We start from the raw sequence: 27,698 nt of genomic DNA, 5'->3' as shown, positions 1-27,698 counted from the left end.
TTTTTTCTGAGTTTATATTGGTCATGGTGGTCATGGCTACCGAGTGGTGCACAATGGGATTGCCTTGCAGTTCTCCAGCTGTATCCACTGAAATAGCGGTGGGCGCGCAAGGTTCATGGCACGAGGGCAGGGGGCACAGGATGGGTTGTAGAGCCACGCACAGAAGACGGACCTAGCCCATGGGGAAGGGAGGAGGAGGAAGGGAAGGGAGGGTGGACCCCCACCCCGCCCCACTGGGTAGCACAGAGCAACACTTTAAGGGGCATTGCACTAATAATGGCGCTGACTAGGGAAACAATCCCACTCTTCTTAGTGCCAGTCTGCACGTTCAAACTAAAACAATGTAACTAATAATGGCACGAAAAATTTGGAGGGCCTTTATTCAGATAACAAATCGCTCACTTTCGTTTGGGCCTACTGAGTGGCGCAGCTGTCTAAGACACTGCATCGCAGTGCAAAATGCGTTGCTACAGATGCAGGTTAATTTTAATTAATTAATTAATTTAGAATCCCCCAATATGTAATTATTGGCGGAGAGTCACATCATATTTTTCAATATACTGTAGGCATACTATAGGAGACATGAGTCTCACTAGTGTTGAGTAATGTGCTGTTAAAAGTGGTGTAGGTCTTGTTTATTTAAAGAGCATAATGAAGTTAAAAGCAATAGGATTTGAAGCAATAGCCTCCAACTATTTTAGCACCATTTTGCGCTGCTCTGAGACGAGCATAGGGACCGGTCTTGATACATTTTGTTTCGGTACTGGTTAGAAGACTACAATTATAGAATTAGGGTGTACAAATGTTGTGCTTTTAGTGTAACCTTTATTTAACTAGGCAAGTCAGTTAAAGAACAAATTCTTATTTACAAGGACAGCCTGCTCCTTACTCCCAGTCAGGGAATTGAACCCCGGACTCCCGTGTGCCAGCACGACACTGGGATTCTTTAGTTGAATAGCCTAGTACTGTAGCTTACTGTAGACTGTCACGTTGTACAGCGCCATATTTTCCGTTCCGTCCTTATTTATTTTTAAAAGTATATTGAAGATAGAAGCAATAGGATTTGAAGCTATAGCTATTTCAGCATCCTTTCGCGTTGCTATGAAACAACACGGGGACTGGTCTTGACAAATGAATGAGATTTTTTATTTTCACTGAATCTCCGTTTGGGTATTGGTTACACTACAATTAGGGTGAGGAAATGTTATGCCCCTTAGATATTAATTTAGAATCCTCCAATCCTCTTATGCTCTTAGTACTGTAGCCTACTCCTGACTGTCACGCTGTACAGCGCCATATTTTCCGTTCCATCCTAACGGAAACCCTGAGGGTTTCATTTTTCTTGGAATAGAAACACCATAATATTAATCAAATTAATTACGGTAAATTTCTTAAAAACAATCCCATACACTATGCTCTTACAGAAAAGGTTATAAATTCTCTAGTAATGCCAATATTGAAGACTATCAAACGCTTCTCAAAGATGCCCTCTGGTGGTCAAACTAACACTAACTTGCATTAACGGTAAAACTGGCTGACAATTAAATAACGTAGCACAGAATTCTGCATCAGCCTGCAAGGTATGCTGCAGTATGACGCAACCTTTAAAGGAGGAACCACTGTAGCTTCAGCTGTAAGCTAGCAAGAAACGTTAGCCTACAAAGTGACTGGTATCTTCTTGCATTGTAAAGTGCTGCATCATTCAAGTGTGTTAACTTCTGTGCAGCATGAGTGTGGAGCTAACATGATGTAGCCCAGACTCCCAGTGCAGCATGAGTGTGGAGCTAACATGATGTAGCCCAGACTCCCAGTGCAGCATGAGTGTGTAGCTAACATGATACAGCCCAGACTCCCAGTACAGCATGAGTGTGTAGCTAACATGATACAGCCCAGACCCCCAGTACAGCATGAGTGTGTAGCTAACATGATGTAGCCCAGACTCCCAGTACAGTATGAGTGTGTAGCTAACATGATGTAGCCCAGACTCCCAGTACAGTATGAGTGTGGAGCTAACATGATGTAGCCCAGACTCCCAGTGCAGCATGAGTATGGAGCTAACATGATACAGCCCAGACTCCCAGTACAGTATGAGTGGGGAACTAACATGATGTAGCCCAGACTCCCAGTATAGGCTAAGTGGAGCTAACATGATACAGCCCAGACTCCCAGTACAGTATGAGTGGGGAACTAACATGATGTAGCCCAGACTCCCAGTACAGTATGAGTGGGGAACTAACATGATGTAGCCCAGACTCCCAGTATAGGCTAAGTGGAGCTAACATGATACAGCCCATACTCCCAGTATAGGCTAAGTGGAGCTAACATGATACAGCCCAGACTCCCAGTATAGGCTAAGTGGAGCTAACATGATACAGCCCAGACTACCAGTACAGGCTAAGTGGAGCTAACATGATACAGCCCAGACTCCCAGTACAGTATGAGTGGGGAGCTAACATGATGTAGCCCAGACTCCCAGTACAGGCTAAGTGGAGCTAACATGATGTAGCCCAGACTCCCAGTACAGGCTAAGTGGAGCTAACATGATACAGCCCAGACTCCCAGTACAGTATGAGTGGGGAGCTGACATGATGTAGCCCAGACTCCCAGTACAGCATGAGTGGGGAGCTAACATGATACAGCCCAGACTCCCAGTACAAGCTAAGTGGAGCAGGCACGGTGCACTCGCACTATAAGGTGGACATTGGCTGCGCTGATAGACAGACTTGATCAATGAGACACATTTGACAGAAGTACCGGAAATAAAATAAATTCTAGTCCCGAACCATTTTTCATGTTCTTGTATTGAAAAAGTACAGAAGGGTCGGTATACCATGCAACACTATTAGGTGGCCCGCCCAATACTGTCTATGCAGAAAAAAACCCTGCACACACAAAATGTACATATATTAACTAAGTATGACTGAGTTGAAATCTTTAGACTGGTCTTCAGGTTGTTTAAATCAGATCAAATCTCTCTCACACACGCCAGCTGTGTTTACTCTCCACCCCTCCACAGTGGCCCCCTGCTGTAATTGACTCTCTATATTTAGAATCCCAGGCCAGGTAGAGGAGCACATTCAAAACAAACAACGAACACAACAGATCCTCCCACACAGCGGTGCACACAGCCCTGCAGGTGAACTAGACAGCAGTCTGGAGCACAGTGTGATACACAGCAGACCCAAGGAAACAACAATGGCATACACTATACATATCTAAAAGGAGAATGCAAAGTGGCAAACTAAACAAAATACAGGGAAAATACTTCAACTATCATCAATATAAGATATGAATCCCGGAAAAGCTCCACGAAATAAAATGTACAACACATAATCATAGAGAAAATAAGTTGGACAGTCAACTGTGGTCAAGTTCAGGGTTGTGGAACATTCCCAGAGGTCAAAAGGTCACAAAGGAAAAAGCTCAAAGTAAAGTGCTAACCTGTGTGCGATGCACCAGAGGATTTCTGACTCGAGTCAGGTTCGGGGCGTCCTGGTACAGTTGGAAGGGTCCCAGGGGGCAGCGGCTGACCCCTCTTCAGCAGCTGCTTGTGCTCCTGCTGGCGGAAGCGCGGAGGGATCTCTCTTGGCGGGTAACGCTGTTGGGCGGGCGAGGGCTGGGACTGCTGCTGGGCACTGGAGGGGGCGCGCTTGCCATTACTGCCACTGCTGCTGGTGGGGGGCACAGACGGGGTGGCACTGGGGTTGGCGGGGGGAGGAGGGGTGGGGCCGGGCTTGGCTGAGTCTGGCACTGTGGAGGGAAGAGAGAGAAGGCAGGAAGTTAAGGCCAGGCAGAAGCTGATTTTGATTTATTCAACACACACATTGACACATCCATATGCTTAGCAGTCTATTGATGATACCGAGGCATCATCAGCTCACCATCCCTCCATCTTAAGCATTAGTAGGCTTAAGGCAAAGCCCACTAACTGATCTTAGATCAGTGTTTATAAGGACAATCACATCCTAACCCTGGAAAAAGAGAGCGGTTTTAGAGCTACTCTTCCCTCTGTAACCCCCCCACCCATCCTACTGACCTAGCCGTGACTTCTCGTTCTCACATTTACATTCCACCCTGACCGTCTATTATGTCTCCGCTTCCAGCCCCTATGACAAACTCCACTCACCCACTTCCTCAGTCTAGCATTAACATAAGCCAGCTAGCACTGTTTAGCATGGTATGCTAGCTAATTACTCAACTCATTAATTTCCTCAGCAATAGCTAGCAAGCACCATTAAGCATGCTAGCTAAGTACTATTTTCATGTATTGCCTTAACTGTTTTAGCTTCTTAGTAGCCTAGTACTGTAGTACTGTACTCATTAATTTCCGGGCTCAATATTAGCAGTTTTGTAGGCTAGAACCTTAAGTATTAGCAACAGAGGGGAAGTGCTCAAAAAGGTCAGGGCTCAATCCGTATGAGGAGAGGCCAAGTAGCAAGAGGATCAGATTTGGAACGACGGGCATCAGGTGCATTATTGAAACGAGATGTATTCTGGTCATAATCTCTGTACTGGTGCTTACATAATAAACGTGATAGTCAGCAAAGAGCCTACTGCCGCTCTTCCATTTAATTCATTAAATGGATGATCATTTTTACCATGCTAGTAAATTTGCGTTTTATTTTCGGGCACTAGAAAGGTCCTCCTGAAATGGACACAAGCATGGGGCAGAGCGCTAACCTATTATACCAAGTAAAAGAGATGCTTGTAAGTCGCTCTGGATAAGAACATCTGCTCAATTACCAATATGTTAATGTATGTGTAAGTGTATTGAGTAGAAAACATGGTGAGGGTAAAAGACAGAGGGTTAAAAACCCAGCAAAAGAAGTTGACTATACCGCGCTCTGACACATTCCTTGCAAACAGATTATTGATTCATTGTTTCATGTTCCACTGTTTTGTTATGCTTCCCCAAAAAATTATTCACCAAAATTGTGATTTAAATAACTTGGGAATAGATGAATGCTCACAGACACACATTGACAGTAGTGGGATGCAGTCTAAACAAAGACATGCCTGTTAAAATCACACAGCCAGAGGGAGCAAGAGAGAAAGATCTGGCATGGCAACACTAGTAAAAACATCAGCAGGATCCAGCAACACAGACCAGAAGCCAAACAAACCAGCGTGAGATTGTGATGTGTTTTACAGTACGAGAGAATCAATGTGTGAGACAGGAAACAATCCTGTGGCTAAATATTCTCACAAAGTAAAAAGCTCATTATAAACTGGGTGGTTTGAGCCCTGAATGCTGACTGGCGGACAGCTGTGCTATATCAGACCATATACCACGGGTATGAATCTTTTTTTTTACTGCTCTAATTACATTGGTAATCAGTTTATAATAGCAGTAAGGCACATCGGGGGGTTGTGGTATTGCGTTGTGCCCAAGAACAGCCCTTGGCCGTGGTATATTGCCCATATACCACACACCCCCCCAGGCCTTATTGATTAAGTAACCCACAGAAAATCATGTGTGGGTTTTGCGTACGACGCTGTATGGGAACGGTGCTGCTCCATTGACCACAGCCCAATGTTTGTGCAGTGAACGGTGAACAGCTCACACACACAGTTATGTAACCGGGAGGCCCACAGTAAGGGGGAAGAGGACAGAACGGGGTCATACAAATACATTTATTTAACCTTTATTTTAGCAGGGAGTCATACTGAGACCAAGGTCTCTTATAAAGAGGCCTGTAATTACAAAAATATACACATTAATACAACATGAAAAGCAGAGATACACAACACAGTCAAAGAAAACAAACAAACATACATTTTTTCACAAGTAAGGTGCAAAGAAACTAACAGCAGATTTACCTAACTGTGTAGAGACAAAGGAATTTCCAGAGTAAGCCATCCCTGAGACTGGGGTAACCCCATTTTTTTGGCCAGAATTTCTGGCGACCCCACCCCAAATCAAAACAACCTTAAAATAAAAAAGTACATTTAGATTCACATCCACAAATAACCTTCAATTCAAATACCTTATCAAAGCACCAATAAATACCTTTACTCAATGATATTGTATTTTCTAATAATCTTTCTCAATACGTTTGCATTAGGGATGTTACCGGTTAATCGGTTAGCCCCCAAAAACACATTTGACCGGTCTTGCTTATCGGTCTAGAGTAAATTTGCATAATTTTGTGGAATTAACAATTGGTTCATGTGTATTTGTTAGTCGTCATGCATTTTAATTTATCACACGAGCACAGCATACACAGCCTAGTTTGAGGAGCGGAATAGCCTACCATCTGTCAGACAGCACAAGAGTATCTCCTCAAAAAGCCTGCGTAGGCTGCTGGAGTGAATTCAGCAGCATAGGCCTGTCTACCGTTGACTATCAGCACATCACCCACCACTTTGCAGTGTGAGGTTGAAACCTTAACGGTTTCACTTTACGTCAAATGAATCAGTCTTACCTTGCTTCAAAGTAGCCGTGCGAAAATCCATCCATAGAAACAGGGAGGCTATTATTTTATTGGTTTTCATATCAACATTATTTTGTTGTCCAGAAGCCAAATGCATTATCCTAGTCATATTAGCAACCCATCATAGTAGCTGCTTTTAGATTCCCCCTCTTTCTACGTTTCTAAAAGAGATATTCATCTCTGTCACATATGGAACTGCTCACATTAGGTGCTCTGTTGAGAACGGTGTTTCCCGCTAATTGCATTTGGGTAAATCTTTGAAAATTAAGTTTTATTAGGTGCTTCATTATAGGAGTTGCATGTTCTATAACAGGCTATAGGCAATAACAGGCTTCATCAATAAGTGCATCGATGACGTCGTCTCCACAGTGACCGTACGTACGTACGTACGTACGTACGTACGTACATACATACCTCAACCAGAAGCCATGGATTACAGGCAACCTCCTCCCTGAGCTAAAGGCTAGAGCTGCCGCTTTCAAGGAGTGGGACTCTAAGCAGGAGGCTTATAAGAAATCCTGCTATACCCTCCGACGAACCATCAAACAGGCAAAGGGTAAATACAGGACTGAGATCGAATCGTACTACACAGGTTCCAAACATCGACAGATGTGGCAGGGCTGACAAACCATTACAGACCACAAAGCGAAGCACAGCCGAGAGCTGCCCAGTTACACAAGCCTACCAGATGAGCCAAATTACTTCTATGCTTGCGTCGAGGCAAATAACACTGAAATATGGATGAGAGCACCAGCTGTTCCGGAAGACTGTGTGATCATGCTCTCCGCAGTCGATGCGAGTAAGACCTTTTAAACAGGTCAACATTCACAAGACCGCTTAGCCAAACGGATTACCAGGATGTTTACTGCGAGAATGTACTGACCAACTGGCAAGTGTCTTCACTGACATTTTCAATGTCTCCCTGTCCGAGTCTGTAATACCAACATGTTTCAAGCAGACCATCATAGTGGGCACAGGTACTAAGGTAACCTGCCTAAAGGACTACCAACCCGTAGCACTCACGTCTGTAGCCATGAAGTGCTTTGAAAGGCTGGCCATGGCTCATATCAACACCAGTATCCCAGAAACCCTAGACCAACTCCAATTTGCATACTGCCCTAACAGATCCACAGAAGATGCCATCTCTATTGCACTACACGGCCCTTTACCCCCATGGACAAAAGGAACACCTATTTGAGAATGCATCAATAAGCTAAGGACCCTGGGACTAAACACATCCCTCTGCAACTGGATCCTGGACTTCCTGACGGGCCGCCCCCAGGTGGTAAGGGCAGGTAGCAAAGATGAGACTGCCTATAGGGAGGAGGTCAGAGACCTGGCCGTGTGGTGCCAGGACAACAATCTCTCCCTCAACATGATCAAGACAAAAGGAGATGATTGTGGACTAAAGGAAAAAGAGGACCGAGCACGCCCCCATTCTCATCGACGGGGCTGGAGTGGAGCAGGTTGAGAGCTTCAAGTTCCTTGGTGTCCACATCACCAACAAACTAACATGGTCCAAGAACACCAAGATAGTCATGACAAAACCCATTCCCTCTCAGGAGACTGAAAAGATTTGGCATGGGTCCTCAGATCCTCAAAAGGTTCTACAGCTGCACCATCGAGAGCATCCTGACTGATTGCATCACTGCCTGGTATGGCAACTGCTAAGGCCTCCTACAGCAAGACACTAGATGGTAGTGCGTACGGCCCAGTACATCACTGGGGCAAAGCTTCCTGACATCCAGGCTGTGTCAGAGGAAGACCCTAAAAATTGTCAAAGACTCCAGCCACCCTAGTTGTAGACTGTTCTCTCTGCTACCGCACGGCAAGCGGTACCGGAGCGCCAAGTCTCGGTCCAAGAGGCTACTAAATAGCTTCTACCCCCTAAGCCATAAGACTCCTGAACAGCAAATCAAATGGCTTCACAGACTATTTGCGTTGCCCCTCCCCCTCATTTACACCGCTGCTACTCTTTTGTTATCATCTATGCAAAGTCACTTTAATAACTCTACCTACATGTACACAGTACCTCAACTAACTGGTGCCCCCTCACATCGACTCTGTACCGGTACCCCCCTGTATATAGGTCTCGCTATTGTTATTTTACTGCTGCTCTTTAATTACTTGTTACCTTTATTTCTTATTCATATTTGTACTGTATTGTTGTTTCGGGGCTCGTAAGAGAGTATTTCACTGTAAGGTTTACACCCGTTGTATTTGACGCATGTGACTAATAACATTTGATTTGATTTTTAAAATTTGATTTCCCCCTGGTTCTCCCTCTGCCCCCGCATCAGAGCATCATGGTGGGCTACAGCTGTTGCCACCAGCCCCCTGACTAGCTCCAGCTCTACCTCAGCCTGCCTGCAGCATAGGAACCAGGCAGGAAAGCTCTTGAGCTAGAGTGTGCCTCGCATCAGACTTCTCTCTCTCTACCTCTCCTCTACTCCCTACCCCTCCCTCCCTCCTCGTTCATCCATTCCTCCTTGTTTATAGCCAAAGATGGCTACAATGGGCCAAGCAGATGGAATGCATATAAATTACGCTGGCTAATTCTCCCTGCTGCTGATTCAGAGGGGATTTTCCTGTTAAAACTGGGAGTATTCTACATCCTGTCTTTAAATAGAACAGTATTAGAGTGATGGCGGTCTCTCTGACGTAGATACTTCTAGAAGTACTGGGGACGGATGGAGGGAGCAAAGAGGCGGGGCTAGCGGTCTGTTCTCTGGCTACACCAATCACAACATGGTGCAAAGAATAGTGTGTGTCACAGTCCCACCACCCCCGTGGCTGTCTATCTGAGTCTCTCTCTGAATCCAGCCCTCCCTCTAATCCACTTACAATTAGAGCACTATTCTTCCCCTACACCCCTATTCTTCCTCTGCACCCCTATTCTTCCCCTACACCCCTATTCTTCCCCTGCACCCCTATTCTTCCTCTGCACCCCTATTCTTCCTCTGCACCCCTATTCTTCCTCTGCACCCCTATTCTTCCTCTGCACCCCTATTCTTCCTCTGCACCCCTATTCTTCCTCTGCACCCCTATTCTTCCACTGCACCCCTATTCTTCCACTACACCCCTATTCTTCCTCTGCACCCCTATTCTTCCTCTGCACCCCTATTCTTCCTCTGCACCCCTATTCTTCCTCTGCACCCCTATTCTTCCTCTGCACCCCTATTCTTCCTCTGCACCCCTATTCTTCCTCTGCACCCCTATTCTTCCTCTGCACCCCTATTCTTCCTCTACACCCCTATTCTTCCTCTACACCCCTATTCTTCCTCTGCACCCCTATTCTTCCTCTGCACCCCTATTCTTCCTCTGCACCCCTATTCTTCCTCTACACCCCTATTCTTCCACTACACCCCTATTCTTCCTCTACACCCCTATTCTTCCTCTGCACCCCTATTCTTCCTCTACACCCCTATTCTTCCTCTGCACCCCTATTCTTCCTCTACACCCCTATTCTTCCTCTACACCCCTATTCTTCCTCTGCACCACTATTCTTCCTCTACACCCCTATTCTTCCTCTACACCCCTATTCTTCCTCTAAAAACAGAGTCCATGAGGTGTGATGAATACAGTGAAATAGTGAAAAAAAGAGATTACACAGTTCTAAGCTGTGCGATGAGCCTGTTTGGTAAGATACACAGTCGTCAGCTGGAGAGAGCTGTGTGGATTCCCAGTTCATCAAAGATGCACATCAAACTACGGCCCTGAGACCCTACAGCCTCACGCAAAGGACGGGAATGGGATCCCATTTTACACTTTAAAAGAGCCCTTCATTTTCTGACGATCTCACACACACACCAGGGGTCATGTTAGAGTTCAAAAATCTGCATTTTCAAAACACAATCAAAAAAATATAAATAACATTCTGTGTTTCAAACCATTTCACCTGCGTTTTATTTTGAAAGTCAGTGTTTTTTGCTTCAATAGTGATCGGGGTGCAACTATAGTTTTCCTTCACAGAAAAGACATTAGTGAAACACATTCAGCAGACAGTAGATTCATTTTCATCAGATGACAGAAGTGCAAAGCTATTTGGCTCGTAGCCACACAAGTAAAAAAAGGAGGCCAAATGTCTGAAGTTTGAGGTGCCCTTAATCTGTCTGTCTCAGTGTCTGTGTGTTCGCACCATGTAGACTGCTCTCCACTCATCAAATCAGGCCCCACACACACACAATTATAGGCTTTTCCATAGCTTACGTCTTTAAAATCGGCCAGAGAGAGGAACTGAATGGAGAGCTTTCATACCCGAGGCCCCGACAACAGCTCACACTGCTCTAAACAGGCTACTATTGCCCAATGTTTGGGGGGGAAACACATGGGTAGATCAGAGAGATTAATTACTAGGTCTTCTCTGTTATAATGGGCTGCATTCAGGAGAGAAAGTGTTCAACTCCATTTCACAGCAGGGTCTTGGAAAGCAAGTCAATACAAGTGTTGACTTTAATACTGTGGCATATTGGGTTCAGGGAAGCTATGGATGTAAAAATAGAATGCAGCCAAGAAAATGATGGGATGTGTCATGGCCTTACCAAGATGGCAGCGTGCAATAGAGCTGAATACATTATTGAATAGCTTCATAATGCAGACCAATGAATGACAGTCAATGTTGGCAAAAAAACACATCTGTTGCTTACGGGTAACATCAGTCATATAGATACCAGGCCTAATCAGAACCAGATGAGCTAGTCGATTAATCACAGAAGAATACTGTATAAAGATACTGATCTGAAAATAAGATCAGATGAGAGACTGAGGTTAATGTAACAATCATATAAGAACGAGTGTGTGTGTGCATTTACACGCATGTATCCGTCCATGTTTGTGTGTGGAGTGTGTCTCTCCCTTAGGGTCTCTGAGGGGCTCGTCTGTCTCCCCCTCCTCTCCTCAGCGTGTTGAGCTGAGCTGCCATACTGAGCAGAGGGCCTCAGAGGGGAGGTGGAGATGATAGGGCTTAATTAATCCTGATTAAATATGGGGCTGTAATTTCAAGGAATAACTCTCTCCCAGGTCTCCTGATCCCTCAGAGGTCTGAGAGGCAGGAGGGCTGTAGTTTAGAGGAACAGCTCTCTCCCAGGTCTCCTGATCCCTCAACAGCTCTCTCCCAGGTCTCCTGATCCCTCAGAGGTCAGAGAGGCAGGAGGACTGTCGTTTGGAGGAACAGCTCTCTGAGGGCTCCTGATAACTCATATAGAGTTCTAAAAGGCAGGAGGACTCAAAACATCTTGGTCTGACTACTGTATATTGAAATGGCACTATACTTTTATTCAACAATTTAAAACATTTTAAAGATGCACTATGCAGATATCACCCCACCATTTCCTGGTTTCTAAAATTCTAATAGGTTTGCCTAATTTCAGTTTGTGACAAAACAAGCAAGTATAATGTAGAGAATTATTGTACCATTTCAACCGCTATGAAATATATTTTCCATAACCCAAAATATTGTATTTTCAGCTGTTGTACAAAACCCAAAGTAAAATATGCAAAAACGACACTTAAGAACGGGAACCATAGAAATAGCACACATAGGACAGATACAGTATACCGCTTCTTAGACTTGATTTAAATGAGAATGACTGATCTATAACACACATTTCTATGTAGATTTGGTCAGGTCTCCCAAAACGTTACATATTGCAGCTTTAAGGCTTTGAGTGTTTGTGTGCACCCAAGATGGAGGCCAGACAGACAGGATGAAGGCACATGGACTGGAGCTGGTTCAGGTTAGCAGGACAGGAGACTTTTCTTTCACACACACCATTTCCCCATCATAAAACATTGGTGGAATGTGCTGGGGAGTAGCTGCAGCTGGTGGCTGGGAGAGAGAGAGAGACCTGTTCAGAGGTGGAACTCTCAGTCACACACACACACACGTAGGAGTGTGTGTGACAAAGTGTCAATGTTATACAACTGGCCTAATGAGAGATCCAACTGGCCCACTGCGTCCCCTATTCCAGTAACCCATTAAGTCCAACTCCTCTACCTGACTGCCCAGTTTCCTACACTCCACTGCTACTTCACCTGCCCACTCAACCCTGCCTGTCCACCCCATACATCATCCCACCACAACTCCCTCAGCAGCCAGCGCAAGCCTTACACTGGGCCTGCTCGCCTCAACGTACACAGCTATAGATGAATGTCTTCCTGAAGGTAGTGTGGGTTATGGAGTGGTCGCTGGAAATGTCGGCTTTGGCTTGGACAACCCAGGAGTAGGTATTAACATGGATAACTGGGATCCCGGGACTGGTCACAGTTTCCCCAAAAACAAAATGACAAGACCCGGGAAATTAGCCTACAACATTTCCCCCCCAACGCCGCAATAATGCAATTCCACAAAATACACAACATGCGCAGCACACACATAATTAACACTGGGGGACTGACTGCACACGCTGCCCACACACAGTTAATAAACCCTACAGGAAACATCTACAGCAGGCTACAGCAGGCCTACAGAATAACATGGGCCTCTTCGCCCTCTCATTTCAACAGTCACACATTTCACAGGCCTATGCACAATTCACTAAATAGGCATCTCTGTCACAGAAATTAATTATGTTACCAATTCAGAGGCATGAGAGAAAAGTATATCTTCTCCTGTCCTAGAGCCCAGCCCATTTTCCTATCCAGTCCCAACCCCACTGAAACCTAAAATCCTAACTCTTGTCTAGCATGAAAATTCCTAACTTCATTCTGTAATCCATAGGTTACATGATCAAATCTAGTCTCTGGCCTATGCATGTGAAAATACTGCTAGCACATCTCCTCCGCGCTGTCTCGTACTTGCTGCCCATACGAGAGCTTCTGTAGAGAATCAACAAACGTAGATACGGATATTTTTAAAACAGAGTTGGTCCCCGTTAAGATAAATAGATTAAATATCCAGTTCCACTCTTCATCTCCCAGTTACTGATGAGCTGATCTGCTGTCTGTATAATCATCAACTCCATTTAGGCAAATATAGGAGATATTCTGTCATTCGTTGAAGGAGGTTATCTAGCAAGCTTAACAACGTTGGTCATTTTACTTGTTCGACTGCCGTTACAAAGTCTATGATTGGACAACACTATTCTCCGGGTGTGCTTTGTGTCAAGATGTGCTGAAATGCACTCAAATAATTGAGGAACATGATAAAGGTCAGAATTTATGAACAACTTGTTCCGCAATTCACAACAATGTCATTGACGATCAAAGATCGAGTAACTATCATTAATAAACATCAGTTTCATTTGCGCTGAAATCTTTACATAGTGGCGCAGCCAAGCCAACAAGGTGGCACAGCTCCCCTCTTTTTGGGGGAGAATCCTGGCATAGTGACCATATCTTGGTTTTAAACGCTTTAAAGTGGGTACTGGAACTATTCCTGGTATTGAAACTTGGCATATTTTCAGGAAAATATGAATCCTTACGAGTGAGTGAGCGAGTGAGTGAGTGAGTGAGTGAGTAATAAACGGGCATCTATCACTGTGATGCCTAATGACAGCTCTCATATACAGCCACTGTCCCATCTCAGTCATTTGTATAATTCACATCACATATGTGATTTGCGAGCCATTCTGCTTCACTGTTGGAGCCAGTAACATAAGCATTTAGAAGCACCTGCTAATCTGTGTACGCGACCAATAAACTTTGATCTGATACAGCTACATACCAGAGGAGGCTGGTGGGAGGAGCTATAGGAAGACGGGTTCATTGTAATGGTTGGAATGGAATGAATCAAACACGTGGTTCCATTATTCCATTCCAGCCATTACAATGAGCCCATCCTCCTACAGCTCCTCCCACCAGCCTCCTCTGCTATATACAATCTCAACAAGACATATATCAGCTTTAACCTAAACATACTCCTAGACAATACAGCATAAACAACTGAATGAATGCCCCCCTTGTTCAGTGATTGGCTAATATCCATCTTCACTGTATTCATTCTCATAGCGTTTAGCCGCTGAAGAGACAACATGACAGCGACGGCAGCGTGTGGAATAAATAAGTTCCCTCCGGAATACACTGCCATTTATGGCTCTGCTGCGACACAAAGCGCTGGGTGTAATTAAGTCAATGTGAAACGGCAAATGAATCTTATGAAATGACAGCGTTGTGTCGCCGCAGATTTGGAATAACAATGTGATCTTATGGCGCTATGTAAATGTGGTGGCTGCAGCTCCGCCTGGAATGGATGCTGTGAGTATGTTCCCTCCGACTCCTCCTTAATCCATCCATCCATCAAGGTCTACCACAGACCTATCCATGCTAACAGAGTTACCGGGTATGTATCCCTATGTTACACTATCTCCTCATTATGCAGCGCCAGGGAGAAAATGCCTCCACATGGGTGATGGTCCAGTAGACAGGGAGGACTGGTGTCTGATGGGGTGGGGGCATGCTACCTGCCATAGACAGGAGAGATTCAGGCACAGCTGTGTAGTAACACTAGATGGTAGTGGTGGTAGAAACCAAGGCATGGTTGTGTTGTAACACTAGATGGTAGTGGTGGTAGAAACTAAGGCATGGTTGTGTTGTAACCCTGGATGGAGGTGGTAGAAACTAAGGCACGGTTGTGTTGTAACACTAGATGGTAGTTGTGGTAGAATCTAAGGCATGGCTCTGTTGTAACACTAGATGGTAGTGGTGGTAGAAACTAAGGCATGGCTCTGTTGTAACACTAGATGGTTGTGGTGGTAGAAACTAAGGCATGGTTGTGTTGTAACACTAGATGGTAGTGGTGGTAGAACAAAAGGCATGGTTGTGTTGTAACCCTGGATGGTTGTGGTAGAATACCTCTCTCTCTATAGAGACAGAGAAATGGCTATGAACCAGAACTGCATGGAGAGAGGCTGATGAGCTGTAACTAGGCCACAGCCAGGAAGACACTGTAGAGAGGTAGGAGACGATCACCAAAGGCAATACGTGCTGCTTTCATGCTAGGGACTGGCTGATGGAAACCATACATTTACAGTGGGGGGAAAAAGTAGTCAGCCACCAATTGTGCAATTTCTCCCACTTAAAAAGATGAGAGTCCTGTAATTTTCATCATAGGTACACTTCACCTATGACAGACAAAATTAGATTTTTTTTCTCCAGAAAATCACATTGTAGGATTTTATGAATTTATTTGCAAATTATGGTGGAAATAAGTATTTGGTCAATAACAAAAGTTTCTCAATACTTTGTTATATACCCTTTGTTGGCAATGACAAGGGTCAAACGACAGAGGTCAAGTCTTCACAAGGTTTTCACACACTGTTGCTGGTATTTTGGCCCATTCCTCCATGCAGATCCCCAGTGATGTTTTGGGGCTGTTGCTGGGCAACACAGACTTTCAACTCCCTCCAAAGATTTTCTATGGGGTTGAGATCTGGAGACTGGCTAGGCCACTCCAGGACCTTGAAATGCTTCTTACGAAGCCACTCTTTCATTGCCCGGGCGGTGTGTTTGGGATCATTGTCATGCTGAAAGACCAAGCCACGTTTCATCTTCAATGCCCTTGCTGATGGAAGGAGGTTTTCACTCAAAATCTCACGATACATGGCCCCATTCATTCTTTCCTTTCCACGGATCAGTCGTCTTGGTCCCTTTGCAGAAAAACAGCCCCAAAGCATGATGTTTCCACCCCCATGCTTCACAGTAGGTATGGTGTTCTTTGGATGCAACTCAGCATTCTTTGTCCTCCAAACACAACAAGTTGAGTTTTTACCAAAAAGGTCTATTTTGGTTTCATCTGACCAAATGACATTCTCCCAATCTTCTTCTGGATCATCCAAATGCTCTCTAGCAAACTTCAGACGGGCCTGGACATGTACTGGCTTAAGCAGGGGGACACGTCTGGCACTGCAGGATTTGAGTCCCTGGCGGCGTAGTGTGTTACTGATGGTAGGCTTTGTTACTTTGGTCCCAGCTCTCTGCCGGTCATTCACTAGGTCCCCCCGTGTGGTTCTGGGATTTTTGCTCACCGTTCTTCTGATCATTTTGACCCCACGGGGTGAGATCTTGCGTGGAGCCCCAGATCGAGGGAGATTATCAGTGGTCTTGTATGTCTTCCATTTCCTAATAATTGCTCCCACAGTTGATTTATTCAAACCAAGCTGCTTACCTATTGCAGATTCAGTCTTCCCAGCCTGGTGCAGGTCTACAATTTTGTTTCTGGTGTCCTTTGACAGCTCTTTGGTCTTGGCCATAGTGGAGTTTGGAGTGTGACTGTTTGAGGTTGTGGACAGGTGTCTTTTATACTGATAGCAAGTTCAAACAGGTGCCATTAATACAGGTAACGAGTGGAGGACAGAGGAGCCTCCTTAAGAAGAAGTTACAGGTCTGTGCAAGTCAGAAATCGTGCTTGTTTGTAGGTGACCAAATACTTATTTTCCACCATAATTTGCAAATAAATTCATTAAAAATCCTACAATGTGATTTTCTGGATTTTGTTTCTCATTTTGTCTGTCATAGTTGAAGTGTACCTATGATGAAAATTGCAGGCCTCATCTTATTAAGTGGGAGAACTTGCACAATTGGTGGCTGACTAAATACTTTTTTGCCCCACTGTATCTGTTATTTTACCAGGTACGTTGACTGAGAACACGTTCTCATTTACAGCAACGACCTGGGGAATAGTTACAGGGGAGAGGAGGGGGATGAATGAGCCAATTGTAAACATAAGGACACGTGTGTCTGTGTGTACTTGTCAACTTTTCTATGTGACAATCTAGACCCCTTTAAACTAACCTCTGGACTTCAAAGCCAGTTCCACTGTGTTTTTTCATTGTTTCCCTCTAATCAGGGACTGATTTTGACCCGGGACACCGGGTGTGTGCAATTAATTATCAGGTAGAACAGGAAACCAGCAGGCGACAGACCTCGTAGGGTAGGAGTTGAATATCCCTGGTTTATACAGATGCACATGTGATTGTACTAATGTATTCATAAAAGTCTGTTGACCTATGCATTGATATAATTGTGTTTGTATGAGTGCCTATACTACATACACAGTCCCAGTGGAGGTCGGTGAGGCAGAGGGAACTTATTTATATGAATGTACTGTATGCCTTAGCCATGTGGGTACACATGTGCCTTTTATGTTGATCTCGATGCGCACTGCTTACTGTATGTGTAAACTGTAGACAGGAAACTAGTGTGTTCTCGCTCACTTTCACACAATACTCTCTCAGTTTCTTTCATGTACTTTGTTCCTGCAGTCTCTTTCCTTCAGACCCTTTCTTTCACTTTTGTCATTTCCTTCTCAGGAATATGTTTGTGACAAGCCAGGTGAATTTCCTTCTGCCTTTTTCACCCCACTCTCTCTATTCCTCCATCCTACCCCACATATATTCTCCTCCTCCCTCCATCAGACCCAGGTTGGGCCTCCCCATTCCAACCACAGTAGAAAAGTGCAGTATTACACTGGTGGCCTCTCCCTGCCTGTTGTTACCCCTATCCTGCACTTTCACACTGACCCTGCTCTCCTCAACAGCCAACACCACATTCTAATGTGTCACAGCCATCTTTCAGGGGACTTTTCAGCCATACATGGCTTGGTGGAAACATGCTAACCAAGAAAACTAACCCAGATTACTGCTAACTGGATGGAAACAGGTCAACAAAGCTAACTGGATGGAAACAGGCTAACAAAGCTAACTGGATGGAAACAGGCTAACAAAGCTAACTAACACAGATTACTGCTCATTATTGCAGCTCAGCAGCACAGACAGGCTCCAGTAAATGCAGCCCTGCAGCCTACTATACCCTGTAGGGTTATTACACTAAGATGTCCCTTCCTCATCTTGACCTTTAAACCCCCCACTTCCCCAACCTCCTGTTAAGTGCTAGAAGGCCGTTACAGGACCATTAACGGATGCCCTAATGAGCTTTCCTAGAGACTTTCTCTCAAAACATAAGCCCCTCCCGGCCCCATCTGGCCAGTCACACCACATAACAGGTCCTCTCCCTCTCGCCAGTCCTTCTCTCTCGCTCATTAAGAGCTTTGGCACAGAGGGCAGTGAGAGGATGTGTTCTATCTACAGTGCTCTGGGTTCAATTCACTTCAAAACCCTGCCAGCTAAGTGCACACTGTGCATACTCTCACTTTCTCTGTTGCTCCGACTGTCATTCTCCCTCCCTCTCTTTTCAATCAGTCAGTCAGTCTAAGGTAATAGGAGGTAGGAGTGGTTGCAGAATGTTGGAAAAGATGAGAACAACGCACCTTTGGTTTTCTGTTCAGTGACCTGGAAAGAAAGAGGAAGAACATATTAGCAACAGATTTTTTTAAAGAGTTCACAAAAAAAACACAAGTACAAGGGACTACAGATGAAAATGAGCTGGCTGGATAAAACTGCCACATTTATTGAAATGTTGATGTGTAGGCCTATTGTCCCTGTCAAATACACATAATAAAGAAAGGAGTCCTAACTGAAGTATGTGTTTTATGTCAATATTTAAAGCAACAGACAATCAATAGGTCTCCTCTCTCGGAGTTAGCTTGCTAGCGTTAGCATGCTACTGGGTTGGCTGCCTGCACTTCAGCCTTGCTCTGACTGAAAGCCAGCCCATTCCATTGGAACAGAATGTTCAGGGAAATGTTCTTATTAGCCTATTATAATGCTACATGTTTTATGTTCATCCCTCCACCGGCTGAGCTTAGGGGCTTTTGCCTGGTGGGTCATGTGGATTAGTTAGCCAGAAAGTGAAATAAGAGGCAGACAACACACACACACACAGGTACAGTGGCGTATGCAGGAACACACACACACACGCTGGCCAGCTCCCCCCTTCAGCTCTGCTTTCCTCAGCCTCACAGGAGGCTGCATGTGATAAAGAGAAGCAGCATGACACGTTAGCCTGTTTAGCCAACGGAGTGGAAAGGGATCACTTACTGACACGGTTCAGAGCAGAGGGAGAGAGGGAGCGAGGGAGGGAGGGTGAAAGAGGAGAGGAATAGAGCAGGGCACAGGGTAGAGGCTGATATCATCATCTTGCTTTGTGTAAAGCTACACCATTAAAAACAGGGGTTGGTGCTTGTATGAGGTAGTACCATAAAAACGCGGGTTGGTGCTAGAGGTCGACCGATTATGATTTTTCATGCCGATACCGATTATTGGAGGACCAAAAAAGTTTGATACCGATTAAATCGGCCGATTTTTATTTATATATATTTATAATAAATGACAATTACAACAATACTGAATGAACACTTAATATAATACATCAATAAAATAAATTTAGTCTCAAATAAATAATGAAACATGTTCAATTTGGTTTAAATAATGCAAAAACAAAGTGTTGGAGAAGTAAAAGTGCAATATGTGCCATGTAAAAAAGCTCACGTTTAAGTTCCTTGCTCAGAACATTTGAAAGCTGGTGGTTCCTTTTAACATGAGTCTTCAATATTCCCAGGTAAGAAGTTTTAGGTTGTAGTTATTATAGGAATTATAGGACTATTTCTCTCTATACCATTTGTATTTCCTTTCATTGACTAGTGGATGTTCTAATAGGTACTTTAGTATTTCCAGCCTAATCTCTGGAGTTGATGGGCTTTAAGTCAAATAGCTGCTGGCAAATGCAGGAAAGTGCTGTTTGAATGAATGCATACGAGCCTGCTGCTGCCTACCACCGCTCAGACAGACTGCTCTATCAAATCATAGACTTAATTATAATATAATACCACACAGAAATACGAGCCTTAGGTCATTAATATGGTCAAATCCGGAAACTATCATTTTGAAAAACAAAATATATATTCTTTCAGTGAAATACAGAACTGTTCCGTATTTTATAGAACGAGTGGCAACCCTAAGTCTAAATATTGCTGTTACATTGCACAACCTTCAATGTTATAATTATGTACAATTCTGGCAAATTAATCACGGTCTTTGTTAGGAAGAAATGGTCTTCACACAGTTCGCAATGAGCCAGGCGGCCCAAACTTCTGCATATACCCTGACTCTGTTGCACAGAACGCAAGAGAAATGACAATTTCCCTAGTTAAAAGAAATTCATGTTAGCAGGCAATATTAACTATATATGCAGGTTTAAAAATATATACTTGTATTGATTGGTGCAATGACAGGGCTTTTTTCGCGAATGCACTTGTTAAAAACACCCGTTTGGCGAAGTAGGCTATGATTCAATGATATATTAACAGGCACCACATCGATTATATGCAACGCAGGACAAGCTAGTTAAACTAGTAATATCATCAACCATGTGTAGTTAACTAGTGATTATGTTAAGATTTATTGTTTTTTATAAGATACGTTTAATGCTAGCTAGCAACTTACCTTGGCTCCTTGCTGCACTCACATAACAGGTAGTCAGCCTGCCACGCAGTGTCCTCCTGGAGTGCAATGTAATCGGCCAGAATGGGTGTCAAAAAAGCCAATTGCCGATTGTTATGAAAACTTGAAATCGGCCCTAATTAAAAATCGGCAATTTCGATTAATCAGTCGACCTCTAGTTGGTGCTGTATGAGGTAGTATGATAAAAACAGGGGTTGGTGCTGTATGAGGTAGTATGATTAAAAATGGGGATTGGTGCTGTATGAGGTAGTATGATTAAAAACGGGGATTGGTGCTGTATGAGGTAGCATGATTAAAAACGGGGATTGGTGCTGTATGAGGTAGCATGATAAAAACGGGGATTGGTGCTGTATGAGGTAGCATGATAAACACAGGGGTTGGTGCTGTATGAGGTAGTATGATAAAAACAGGGGTTGGTGCTGTATGAGGTAGCATGATAAAAACAGGGGTTGTGCTGTATGAGGTAGTATGATAAAAACAGGGGCTGGTGCTGTATGAGGTAGTATGATAAAAACAGGGGTTGGTGCTGTATGAGGTAGTATGATAAAAACAGGGGTTGGTGCTGTATGAGGTAGTATGATAAAAACAGGGGTTGGTGCTGTATGAGGTAGTATGATAAAAACAGGGGTTGTGCTGTATGAGGTAGTATGATAAAAACAGGGGTTGTGCTGTATGAGGTAGTATGATAGAAACAGGGGTTGGTGCTGTATGAGGTAGTATGATAGAAACAGGGGTTGGTGCTGTATGAGGTAGTATGATAAAAACAGGGGTTGTGCTGTATGAGGTAGTATGATAGAAACAGGGGTTGGTGCTGTATGAGGTAGTATGATAAAAACAGGGGCTGGTGCTGTATGAGGTAGTATGATAGAAACAGGGGTTGGTGCTGTATGAGGTAGTATGATAAAAACAGGGGTTGGTGCTGTATGAGGTAGTATGATAGAAACAGGGGTTGGTGCTGTATGAGGTAGTATGATAAAAACAGGGGTTGGTGCTGTATGTGGTAGTATGATAAAAACAGGGGTTGGTGCTGTATGAGGTAGTATGATAGAAACAGGGGTTGGTGCTGTATGAGGTAGTATGATAGAAACAGGGGTTGGTGCTGTATGAGGTAGTTTGATAAAAACAGGGGTTGGTGCTGTATGAGGTAGTATGATAGAAACAGGGGTTGGTGCTGTATGAGGTAGTTTGATAAAAACAGGGGTTGGTGCTGTATGTGGTAGTATGATAGAAACAGGGGTTGGTGCTGTATGAGGTAGTATGATAAAAACAGGGGCTGGTGCTGTATGAGGTAGTATGATAGAAACAGGGGTTGGTGCTGTATGAGGTAGTTTGATAAAAACAGGGGTTGGTGCTGTATGAGGTAGTATGATAGAAACAGGGGTTGGTGCTGTATGAGGTAGTTTGATAAAAACAGGGGTTGGTGCTGTATGTGGTAGTATGATAAAAACAGGGGTTGGTGCTGTATGAGGTAGTATGATAGAAACAGGGGTTGGTGCTGTATGAGGTAGTATGATAGAAACAGGGGTTGGTGCTGTATGAGGTAGTTTGATAAAAACAGGGGTTGGTGCTGTATGAGGTAGTATGATAGAAACAGGGGTTGGTGCTGTATGAGGTAGTTTGATAAAAACAGGGGTTGGTGCTGTATGTGGTAGTATGATAAAAACAGGGGTTGGTGCTGTATGAGGTAGTATGATAGAAACAGGGGTTGGTGCTGTATGAGGTAGTATGATAGAAACAGGGGTTGGTGCTGTATGAGGTAGTATGATAGAAACAGGGGTTGGTGCTGTATGAGGTAGTATGATAGAAACAGGGGTTGGTGCTGTATGAGGTAGTATGATAGAAACAGGTGTTGGTGCTGTATGAGGTAGTATGATAGAAACAGGGGTTGGTGCTGTATGAGGTAGTATGATAGAAACAGGTGTTGGTGCTGTATGAGGTAGTATGATAGAAACAGGGGTTGGTGCTGTATGAGGTAGTATGATAGAAACAGGGGTTGGTGCTGTATGAGGTAGTATGATAGAAACAGGGGTTGGTGCTGTATGAGGTAGTATGATAGAAACAGGGGTTGGTGCTGTATGAGGTAGTATGATAGAAACAGGGGTTGGTGCTGTATGAGGTAGTATGATAGAAACAGGGGTTGGTGCTGTATGAGGTAGTATGATAGAAACAGGTGTTGGTGCTGTATGAGGTAGTATGATAGAAACAGGGGTTGGTGCTGTATGAGGTAGTATGATAGAAACAGGTGTTGGTGCTGTATGAGGTAGTATGATAGAAACAGGGGTTGGTGCTGTATGAGGTAGTATGATAGAAACAGGGGTTGGTGCTGTATGAGGTAGTATGATAGAAACAGGGGTTGGTGCTGTATGAGGTAGTATGATAGAAACAGGGGTTGGTGCTGTATGTGGTAGTATGATAGAAACAGGGGTTGGTGCTGTATGAGGTAGTATGATAGAAACAGGGGTTGGTGCTGTATGAGGTAGTATGATAGAAACAGGGGTTGGTGCTGTATGAGGTAGTATGATAGAAACAGGGGTTGGTGCTGTATGAGGTAGTATGATAGAAACAGGGGTTGGTGCTGTATGAGGTAGTATGATAGAAACAGGGGTTGGTGCTGTATGAGGTAGTATGATAGAAACAGGGGTTGGTGCTGTATGAGGTAGTATGATAGAAACAGGGGTTGGTGCTGTATGAGGTAGTATGATAGAAACAGGGGTTGGTGCTGTATGAGGTAGTATGATAGAAACAGGGGTTGGTGCTGTATGAGGTAGTATGATAGAAACAGGGGTTGGTGCTGTATGAGGTAGTATGATAGAAACAGGGGTTGGTGCTGTATGAGGTAGTATGATAGAAACAGGGGTTGGTGCTGTATGAGGTAGTATGATAGAAACAGGGGTTGGTGCTGTATGAGGTAGTATGATAGAAACAGGGGTTGGTGCTGTATGAGGTAGTATGATAGAAACAGGGGTTGGTGCTGTATGAGGTAGTATGATAGAAACAGGGGTTGGTGCTCCATGAGGTAGTATGATAGAAACAGGGGTTGGTGCTGTATGAGGTAGTATGATAGAAACAGGGGTTGGTGCTGTATGTGGTAGTATGATAGAAACAGGGGTTGGTGCTGTATGAGGTAGTATGATAGAAACAGGGGGTGGTGCTGTATGAGGTAGTATGATAGAAACAGGGGTTGGTGCTGTATGTGGTAGTATGATAGAAACAGGGGTTGGTGCTGTATGAGGTAGTATGATAGAAACAGGGGTTGGTGCTGTATGAGGTAGTATGATAAAAACAGGGGTTGGTGCTGTATGAGGTAGTATGATAGAAACAGGGGTTGGTGCTGTATGAGGTAGTATGATAGAAACAGGGGTTGGTGCTGTATGAGGTAGTATGATAGAAACAGGGGTTGGTGCTGTATGTGGTAGTATGATAGAAACAGGGGTTGGTGCTGTATGTGGTAGTATGATAGAAACAGGGGTTGGTGCTGTATGAGGTAGTATGATAGAAACAGGGGTTGGTGCTGTATGAGGTAGTATGATAGAAACAGGGGTTGGTGCTGTATGAGGTAGTATGATAGAAACAGGGGTTGTGCTGTATGAGGTAGTATGATAGAAACAGGGGTTGGTGCTGTATGAGGTAGTATGATAGAAACAGGGGTTGGTGCTGTATGTGGTAGTATGATAGAAACAGGGGTTGGTGCTGTATGAGGTAGTATGATAGAAACAGGGGTTGGTGCTGTATGAGGTAGTATGATAGAAACAGGGGTTGGTGCTGTATGAGGTAGTATGATAGAAACAGGGGTTGGTGCTGTATGAGGTAGTATGATAGAAACAGGGGTTGTGCTGTATGAGGTAGTATGATAGAAACAGGGGTTGGTGCTGTATGAGGTAGTATGATAGAAACAGGGGTTGGTGCTGTATGTGGTAGTATGATAGAAACAGGGGTTGGTGCTGTATGAGGTAGTATGATAGAAACAGGGGTTGGTGCTGTATGAGGTAGTATGATAGAAACAGGGGTTGGTGCTGTATGAGGTAGTATGATAGAAACAGGGGTTGGTGCTGTATGAGGTAGTATGATAGAAGTGTGTCCAAACAACAAGAACCATATGACGTCACCTTTTTCTGAGCAGCTTCCTTCTTTTTCTTTTCTTCTTGCTTTCTCTTTTTCTTTTCTTCCATCAAATGGTTCTGGTCTCGTGTTCCCTGCTTCTTCTCTCGGCTGGAACAGAGGATCAAAAGACAGACCTGTTTTACAACGCGGTTGCTGGCGAGGTGAGGACTGTCTGCACGTGAACACCTGGAATCCTCCCATGAATTCCATTCTGAAGCAGAGTTATAACTACTCACTGCAGCTCTTTACTGAGGGAATGTACAGACAATAGAAACACCATTAACAGATTGACCTGCGTGTGTGTGTGGCTTGGGTTGTATAGGCTTGGGTTGTATTGGCTCGGGTTGTATTGGCTGGGGTTGTATTGGCTCGGGTTGTATTGGCTCGGGTTGTATTGGCTCGGGTTGTATTGTGTGGATGACTTGTGTGGTCTGGAAATTATTAGGAGGCATTGTGGTGCTGGTGGAGGCCAGAGCTGTGGTCCTCTTAGTGTTACTGAAACCCTTGATATGAGGCTCCATTCTTCAATCCCCAGACATCCAGCCAGTACCTACCGCCACCTCCAAGACAACCCAGACTCAGTAGGCTGAGTAAGGCTGCATCTCACCCTGTTATTCACCATACAGTGCACTGCTTTAGACCGGCTGCCTGACATCTCTATGACCAGTATTGAATGACCCAGGTAAAGTGAGGCACAGCCACACTCAGTACTAACTGCCACTCCCCAGATCCCTCAGAGTACTGCATCTTACCTGGTAGGGACCCAGCTCTCAGAGACAAAGGCCTGCCAAGCCTCCACTCCACACACATGCTCCAAAGCCATTAAAAAAACACACAAAAACGACCTGACATTTCCACATCCTTTCACGAGCAGCAAGCTGTTCCAGAGGAGAGTTGGGTATCAGCGTCCCAAATGGCACCCTATTCCCTACATTGTCCACTACTTTTGACCAGAGCATTTGGGATGCAGCCCGATCCTATATTTAGCCTTAATAAGCCTAGGCCTTTTCTCTTTTCACTTAAAAAGCTCCAGCATTTAAGGACAGAGATGGGAGAATAATAACTGCATGGAAAAATACATAAATTGGAATCCGGTTTCCTTGAACCGGAGATGAGAAATTGCATCTAAAAATGTAAGCCAAGCATGTGCTGCAATGCCGTGCCATCGCCTGGCAACAAGAGCTCCCGAGGCCTGATGAGTGTGCAGCCAGGTGGAGAGGTGGTGGATGTTGGCCCTTAAGCACTGATCCAGAGTCAGTTAGGTTTTTAGGCCGCTGCACAGTGCACTGCATATTAGTCACCGGTCTTCGGGGCATCAGGGTTGACACAGTCTCTAGAAAGACCAAATTTGCTTAGTTATTTTTTTTAAATTTAAACTAGGCAAGTCAGTTAAGAACAAATTCTTATTTACAATGACGGCCAACCCCGGCCAAACCCGGATGACGCTGGGACAATTGTGCGCCGCCCTATGGGACTCCCAATCACGGACGGTTGTGATACAGCCTGGAATCGAACCAGCACTGAGCTGCAGTGCCTTAGACCACCACCCCACACGGGAGCCCAAATCAGGTGTGTTTCTGTTGGAATTCAACATGTCTGAGGGAGAAGGTTTGAGAAAAATGCCTAGCCTATAAAAACACAACTACCATAACCAACACAGTCTGCTCCCCTTCTTCCATTAGGATACAATATAAACAGAAGGCAAAGAAGCTGAAGCACAATAAGGCAAGTCTACCACAGACTTCAATACAACATAAGGAGGCGCAGTGTCTCACGCAGACAATTAGCAACTAAGCTAAAACAACTGACCTGATAATAGTAACGTGTGTAGGCTGGCGAATGTCTCAAAGAAATCGCACACAAAAAACGCCGTATCTCACATATCCACGTAGCCATGCACTGATTGGCCAGCCGACGGGCTAATCAGCCAATCTCGGGGGCTAATCTCGGCTTTGGTCCTCTTAACACTTCACCGGGAGTTACCTCACAGCATGGGCCACAGACTAGCTTGGAACAGAGCTGAGTGCTCCATGTAGCTCCATGTGTTAAGTGGAAAACTGTTGACTAGCCATAAGCCGCTGCAGCGTTCTCCATGTTGGCCTGTTTGGTTCCAAAGAGCAGCAGCAGGAAAGAACAGAGCTATTAATAGGCAACTCCTACTGTCTGGCTGTTTTTAGGGTTGAAGACCTGAGATTATGTGGATGGACATTTGCCTCAGAACTCCGATGTGCTTCCATACCACGGCTAACCCATTAGATCCATAAATATTTATTTTTGTGGGGCCCACAGCCCAGCTATTAAGCCTAGCTACAGCTGCTGGCTAAATATAGCCACGGTCTCCATTCAACATTGATGCACCATGCTAGTGTCACATAGTATCAGAGGAATGGAGTGATGGCCCAGCTGATCTAAACTGCCGTCTGTCTAGGCACAGGCTGAGCCGGAAAACATAGACCTAGGCTACACATACTGGAAACTGTCCAGAATCATTTCTGTTCGGGATCAGTTGGTCCTTGTGCAGGACAACTCTGGTAAAAGGACCGTGAAACAAGGACAAGGACTTTTTGAAACCAAATATTACGATTGCAATTTGACGTGGAACAAAGATCAAATCAGTTGAACTGCCAGAATCATAGAAAGAGAATGACTTATTTAAGAAGGGAAGTTGAAAGCAGCATCGTTCTTGTTTGGAACAATCGGTTGACTGCATTTGACCCAACAGAACAGCATGCAAACATATAGTAACTAACAGCGAGGAGGAGGAACGGTGCTGCTTGGTGTGGGGGGGAAGCCACTGCAAGAGGAAAATAACTATAAAAACATATAGTAACTAACAGCGAGGAGGAGGAACGGTGCTGCTTGGTGTGTG

General features: G+C 44.5%; 1 pseudogene; it reads right to left on the bottom strand.

Moving 5' to 3' along the window:
- The window catches only part of LOC139421568 (trinucleotide repeat-containing gene 6C protein-like), a 70,775-nt pseudogene extending 43,796 nt beyond the window's left edge, over positions 1–26,979 (bottom strand).
- Between the last annotated feature and the right edge of the window lie 719 nt (positions 26,980–27,698).

Source organism: Oncorhynchus clarkii, chromosome 12, assembly GCF_045791955.1.
Source record: "Oncorhynchus clarkii lewisi isolate Uvic-CL-2024 chromosome 12, UVic_Ocla_1.0, whole genome shotgun sequence".
In the NCBI taxonomy this organism is placed as follows: domain Eukaryota; kingdom Metazoa; phylum Chordata; class Actinopteri; order Salmoniformes; family Salmonidae; genus Oncorhynchus; species Oncorhynchus clarkii.
This window is presented reverse-complemented; position numbering and strand designations above follow the sequence as displayed.